The sequence below is a fragment of the Pezoporus occidentalis genome, unplaced genomic scaffold (genome assembly GCF_034315485.1).
Source record: "Pezoporus occidentalis ecotype Australia unplaced genomic scaffold, CSIRO_AGI_Poc_V1 ctg117, whole genome shotgun sequence".
NCBI classification, from domain to species: Eukaryota; Metazoa; Chordata; class Aves; order Psittaciformes; family Psittacidae; genus Pezoporus; species Pezoporus occidentalis.
In genome coordinates, this window is record NW_026912961.1 from 575,677 (window position 1) to 582,506 (window position 6,830).

Sequence of the window (6,830 nt, forward strand, 5' to 3'; positions counted from 1 at the left end):
TATACATATTTTTCATCAAAATAAGGCTGTTGCCTTTTTGAACTCAAAGCGGCATTTCGGATCAACTGTTTGTGAAAATCCTTTCATTACACTTGGAAGAGTGTGTTTGGTGGGGTTGACGGTGTGTTTGCTGGATCTCCATCACACCCTGTGCCTGTTCTGGGCAATCAGTCCATTGTGTCAGCGTCAGTGTTCGTGTGTGAAACCTGAAAGCACCTAGATTAAAGAGCAAAATCCAGTATTGCTTTCATAGGACTCAAGAGTAAGTTTGTTCTAGTTTAATATGCCTCTAATAAATTATGCACTTGAGTGCAGGGAGGTTTAACTAATATTTAACCTGAGTCTTCTGCATGACACAAGCCAAAGTATTTCAAAACAAAAATTGCACTGTGTGGATATATATAACATGTACATGATATGTAACAATTTCTTGAAAAGGTGTTCAGATTGTGTACTAATCATTGTATTCACTAGAGCAATAAAATTATACTTTTTCCAAAAACTATACATTGCATCTTCCAGAAAATGACATATTGCTCAACACAAAATTCCATAATAATACACATTACGTGCTTTCAGTGACCTACATGATTCTAACTCCTACTGCTAGTGGCTGTAAATATTGAAAGATAATCTTCCTCAACTGATCAATGAATTAAAGGTTTTAGTCTCATGATTTAGACACTTATGATGTATTCATAATATACAAAAAAAGTAATATACCAAAACCAAATGCATTTGTTTGTGATGTTAGACCATACATGTAATAGATATAAGAGAAATAGCATTTATTTTTTATGTGTTGCAAGTTTGGAGAGATGTTCTTTGATACTGAGTTTCTGTGGGTAAGTTTGATGGGGCAGACAAAAGACATGGATCTCTGACCCCAAAATAACATGCAATTCACAGCCTCTCTTGTGTTCACAGTTGAGAAGAGACTGCCCATTACATGTAAGTATAGGCTGGCAGTAACTTGGATACTGAAAATTTTGGTAGGTAAAAAGTGATGTACAGTAACAATGAGAGAATTCTGTCTTCTCATTTACTCTGCAGGTTAAATGTATGTTTGCCACCAATACTGTGTGATAGTGGTTGCAAAGATACTTAGAAGTATCACCAGAGAAGCCAGTTCGTTTCTGAGGATCAGAAGAAAAAAATTCTTTGGTTGTGGGACTCCTGGTAGTGTTCCTGATAGTGTTCCTGAGGCTGTTTTGGTGTATGCATGGGAGAAAAGCATGGCTAGGGCATATGTATGATTATGGTGATACTGCAGGAGTTCAAGCTTTCAACAATCATATCAAAAAGAAGACTGGAAAGTGAGTGTCATTTGGTAACTCTGTTTGACACATAGGCTTTTTTTAGTCTGTGATATTCTTTCAACAAAATTTGACTGTTTGCCTTTTTGATAGAGGACCTGGTTAACTCACTTCTCAAGGACAGTAGCTATTTAAACCACAACACCATTGGACTTCACTGCTTGTGTAGGGTGGGGACCAGCTTTATAGGTGGCACACAAGACCCACTGCCCCCAGGTTTGTGAATAGGTGAGGAGTCCCAGCAATATAAGGTTAGCTTGGGGGAAATTTTCTGTTATTCCTATAAGCTACATTTTAAGGATTCAGTCAGTGACGCAGACTACACAGGTATATTTTATAGGGAATCTGGGATGGTTTGAGAAATTCCTGGAACACCTCTGCTCGCCTTAAGTAAATTGGTGCAGTCATATTTGACTGTAATGCAGTAGATGCAGCTGTGTGTAAGAGGGTGTTTTTTTATCTTTCTTACAATCTGAATACATGTGAAAATGGTCCATGTGAATTTCGTATTTTTCATAGGCACTTTACTAATGAGAAATGTTGTTTCACTTGTCAGAGCTCATAAGAGAACTTGCTGCTTTTGGGGATGATGTGAGTGAGGAGAGGTGTTGGGAAGACAGACTCATCTTCTCTGAGTAAGTGATTTGTTGCTGCCAGTTTGTGCCATCGAATCATGCTGGAATCAGGAAGAGATGACTTAGCTCACTATGTGGCAATGATGAGTCGATTCTAAAGCTTGGTGTTAGGAAATGACATCACAGAAGTATTTCTCAATTACAGCTAAATACACAGTTTTGCAGCCATGATCAATAACATCTTGTGAAAAACCTTCAGTGGGAAAGAAGTGGGCTATCTTTCCATCTCTGGGGATGTTAAATCCTGAGAAAATGAATCTTGATAAGTTGTTGAGGTTTTGCCATTAAGGAAATGCAAGCAAAATTCAGTAAAGATTTTTTTTTTTTTTAAGCCATGTGTTTACAGCACAATACACTGTACAGGGTTAGAGATGCTGACCTTGCTATATACTTGAGATTGTATAGAAAGACAGAGGCATTAAGTCATGTGTTAGTAGCCTGAGGATCTTTGCACAGTATCCTGTGGAGTGAACACACCGTAAAGGGAATTCAGGCAGAGATCCTGACTCTAAGCAAATTCAAAACAGTAAACCTGAAGACTCATGCTGAGGTGCTGCTTACAGTCTTACTTGAAAGCTCCCAAGCTGTAGGCCTGCTTACAAGCAGGATACTTGCTTTGTAGAAGGGAGTCCTCAGTTCCCTTTCTTCCTGCATTCAAGGCTGTTTCCATGCTTTACATTAAGCAGTCACTGGATAAAACGCAGGACTAAAGGTGAAAGTGCACAACCTACCAAGTAAAAGCTTACACTGGTATCATGGTTTATGCAGCTGCATGATCTCAAAGTTTATGGCACTTTTTGCTTCTGCAGTTAACCATAACAAATGTTAACACAATGCAAATCTACCCTGGTATTAAAGTAAGGACTAGTATTTTGACTTGAAACTGACAGAGTAATCAGGTACTTTTTATTTTATTAAATGGAGCTTCCCCAGAATCTAGGAAAAAAAAATCTAATAAAAAGACAAAAGGCAAGATTTCATTTGATATGAAAGTAAGATTTCATTTGATATTAAAATACACAATGAAGCCCATCCGTGCTGATAATTTAATTTACTGGAGACCACTGTGTAGGTCAGTCATGGTTTAATTTTCATATACTAATCATAAATTCACTGGCATAGCCTCTGTCTTATATCATAATATCTGCTAAATTAATTTCCCATCCTTCTTTAATTTAAAGTTAATCCCCTACTTATCCTACGTATTCTAAGAGTCTATGATGCTTATAGAAACCATGTTTATATTACACACACAACAGTGCTTTTAAATTTATAGCATGTGTATTTATGTTATATATAATCAAGTAAAACTTAAGGTGTACAAATCCTAAAATAACTCAAGCTGTTTTACATTGCCTTAAAGTATTAGAACCATACAATAAAGGTCATGATATCTAATCATGAGATAACGATCATACTCTAAAAGACTATCATTGAGAGAGGAAATTACCTTAATCTGTAATGCTTTAGTTGACCACTAGCTTGAATAACAATCCGCACAAGGCTATAGACAATACTGTATCCTGGGTACACATCAGAGGCTACAGATACCATGATAGCTGCTGGAAATAAGCAATAGCAATCATGGCAACTCTGTAACTTCTAATTTATTATTAAATGTGTATATCTCAGTGGTATTCAGAGATTCAGACAGTGGAATGACAATGCTTTCCAGATGTCTCTAGATGTTTACCTTTCAAGGGAACAAAATGTGACAAATGATGTAGGAGTAAAGATACAAACCAGTTAAAGTATATTTTGCACTAAAGCAATAGTATTGTACTGAAAGTATTGTAAAAAGATAAAAGAACAAAGCTTCAAATCAGGCTTAGTTTATGCAAATTTTCTACGTATTTATTCCAGCAAGAATTATAATCACTTGGTTGTATCAAAATTAAGTCCTGATATAGTAAAGCACAGCTGTGGAAAACTGAGATTTACAGCTCTGAATGTCTGCTTACATCTGTGGTGAATTTGTTCTGTTGCCCTTATGTTATCTTAGTTACGTTATCTTAATAATGACTGCCGCATCCTGAGAACTCGTTATTGTACCATTAGTTTGGCATGGGATCACCCACGTCTGCCACAACACAGAAATATCCACAAAATAAATGCTTGCCATAGTAATTCAAAACTAAAGTATTTGCTGATGCTTTGTTGCCATATTATATATTCACTTTTTCATGTTCTCTTTCCATAAACAATGACACTGATAATCTCCTCATTTCCTCCTTCCCTTTATTTTTTTTCTGTACACTGGTGGTTTTTTTTTAATAAAATAAGCAACCACAGATGTGTGTGGGACAACTCTTTCATTAACAGGTATGATTTAAAAAAAAAAAATAAATTAAAAAACTTGCTGCCTGCAGACAAAACTCAAAACTGAGTTTTATGAAGTCCCCCATAACATTTCACAGATTTCCTTCTGTGTTTGAGTTCAAATCTCTCTGATGAGCACCCCTGTGTTTCTCTACCACAAAAAGGATGTCTCTTTTAGAACTGAGCAACACTTTGAATTCGTAAGTGGATTTTTGAAGGCCTGGTCTTTCCTCCCCTATAGAAAGAAGAAAAAGTCACTGAAAAGCTGTAAAGAGCTTTCCTGATGTGTTTGCTTTCATAGCTTTCTTTTGGTTTTAATGGGATGGGAATTTGAAGGAAGGTACAAACAGCACAGGAACAGAGAGGGTGACAGGGAAGCTACCCAAGGGGTGGAAGAAGGTATTAGCAAGGTTAGCCAAATTTTCTGCTCTAATTGCACAAAAAAGCTGGTGAGGCTGCGAATTTTAGACTTGGACTGAGAATAAGGATACTCTGTACTCCTTGTCTCCTGAGGACTCACTGGGGGCTAACTGGCCATCCAACAGAAGGAGCTAAAGCTGAACAAAATAATTATTTGGAGTTACTGAGCTATCACATTGATATTCTTGAGTCAGTAAAATTCCTTTTGTGATTCATGAGCTGAACCTATTTTTTCACCAAGCCTAGGGAATTAAGTGCCTGCCTCAGAATGGGGTGAAATTATGATGTTTACTGAGGTAGTAAACAGTTTGCTTACTAAATACTCTTGCAACACCTCTGTCACATCCCCACACCTATTTTGCACACTGCTTTCTCCTTTCCAGAGCAAAGAATTGCTGTGAAAGGGAGATGGGACACCTTCCACTACACCAGGCTACTCAAAGCCCCATCCAACCTGTTCTTGAGCACTTCCAGATGTGAATAACCATCTGTGCCAATGCCAACATCATCTTTCTGTTGAACACTCAAAGCTAGAAATGAACGCGTGGTGTAGGTTGGTGTCAGAACAGCTCTTTGTAGATGGTTCTGCAATTGATAACTGTTATTTGTGGTGTGTAGCTATGAGGAAACTGAATTTGATCATGCAGATAGAATTTTTTCAGTATTAAATTCTAGCCAGGGAACTACTTTACCTTGGGTTTTTATTTACACCCACGCCCATAATCTGGTACAGAAGTGGTTGGGATTTTTAGGTCAGTGCATAGCCATGCTGACAGAATTTCTATTACACTTCTGTATAAAAATCAGTTCTTGTGGATATGACTGCAGAACAAGTGGCACACACTGTAAATGCCAAGAAAGGGGTAGCCGCCTTGTCTCAGTTCTGTCATGTACCTATGTAAATAAATTTTACTAATGATGGGGAGGGAGCTGGAACTCTCAAATAATTTGAGAATTCAAGCGAAGACCGAGAAGAAACCTTCTTGATACACATTTCTGTTTTTCTCATTGGAAAGAAGAAGTAAAAGCAAGCAACATTTTTTTTGGAATTACATTCATATTTATTCTTGAAAATTTAACCAAAAAGCAGATGAAGCTTAAAAGCACTTTTTCGGTGGACAAACATGACTTAATCCTTTGCTTATTCTCGTAACTGGAATTGTCAGTTTGCATGCAAGATCTCTGTTAGTTATAATTCAGGGAGAAAATAATGATTTTTTTTTTCTCTTAGTTTTCATTTCTCCATTTTATGCCATATAGGAACTACTCCTCTTGCTTAGCACTTAAGTATTGATCAACTGCAGAATAGACAGAACTGAGATTTAGCAAAAAGCCTCCGAACAATGTCAAACTGTCATGTTAAGCAGCTGTGCCAGAAAACAGCAGTTAAGTGTTTCAACAAGAAAATAATTAAATTACTCCTTCAGTGGACAAAGCTGATGTGAACAAAACATAGTTAATGGTTGACAATATAAATTTTTAACCTTTCTGATTTTTTCTTTCAGAAATACCACTGGGAAGGCAAAAGGCATTGAAAGAAAGGGATTAAAATAATGTGTGCTATTATGGCCTAAATGGGTTCCTCACTGGAGATCACTGACCTCTTTCTATTTCACTGAACTGCTTTACTGTAAAGAAGAAGGTAGTATTTGCAGAGAGATTTCCTGGAGCTCTTTAAAAATTTTATGCAGTCCTTGTTATGCATTCCTATGACTAATGAATCAGCTGTAGGAACGTTCTTGGTGTTTCATATCCTGACCTTTCGACTGTTAGAATTGTGTAAGAATAAAGAAAAATTGTAGTAACATAGCCGATAGGCATGTTTCGCCTAAGTGTTGCTTCCATTATTCTTCATTTTTAATTCCACTGAAAGAATAAATGTGAAATTGGGTGGTCAGGGGGTATTTCTAGCAGCCAATCATGAAGTGGTCTTTGGCTTCTCAGTTACTGTAGAGTGTGGGGCTTTATGCTGATAATTTACTGTTTATCACTGCATACAGAAAAACAACATAATATTTGTGGATACTTGGCCACTAATTCCTTCCAATATCCTGGTACTTAAACCACTAGTATTCATCATAACTATGAGTCCTTGATTTATTAAGCATTATAATACTTCATTTCAAAGCCCATGGCCTTA

At 36.9% G+C, this 6,830-nt stretch overlaps 1 long non-coding RNA gene across 2 annotated transcripts; it reads left to right on the forward strand.

Annotated features, from left to right (window-relative positions):
* Nucleotides 1-427: 427 nt before the first annotated feature.
* Nucleotides 428-6,615, forward strand: LOC134174829 (uncharacterized). 2 transcript variants are annotated; one of them, XR_009968804.1, is made up of 3 exons: nt 428-1,182; nt 1,875-1,951; nt 6,196-6,615. It is a non-coding gene; the product is annotated as an uncharacterized LOC134174829 (long non-coding RNA). The 2 variants fall into 2 exon arrangements; XR_009968803.1 differs by lacking the exon at nt 428-1,182 and having other exon boundaries at nt 1,193-1,951.
* Nucleotides 6,616-6,830: the final 215 nt, after the last annotated feature.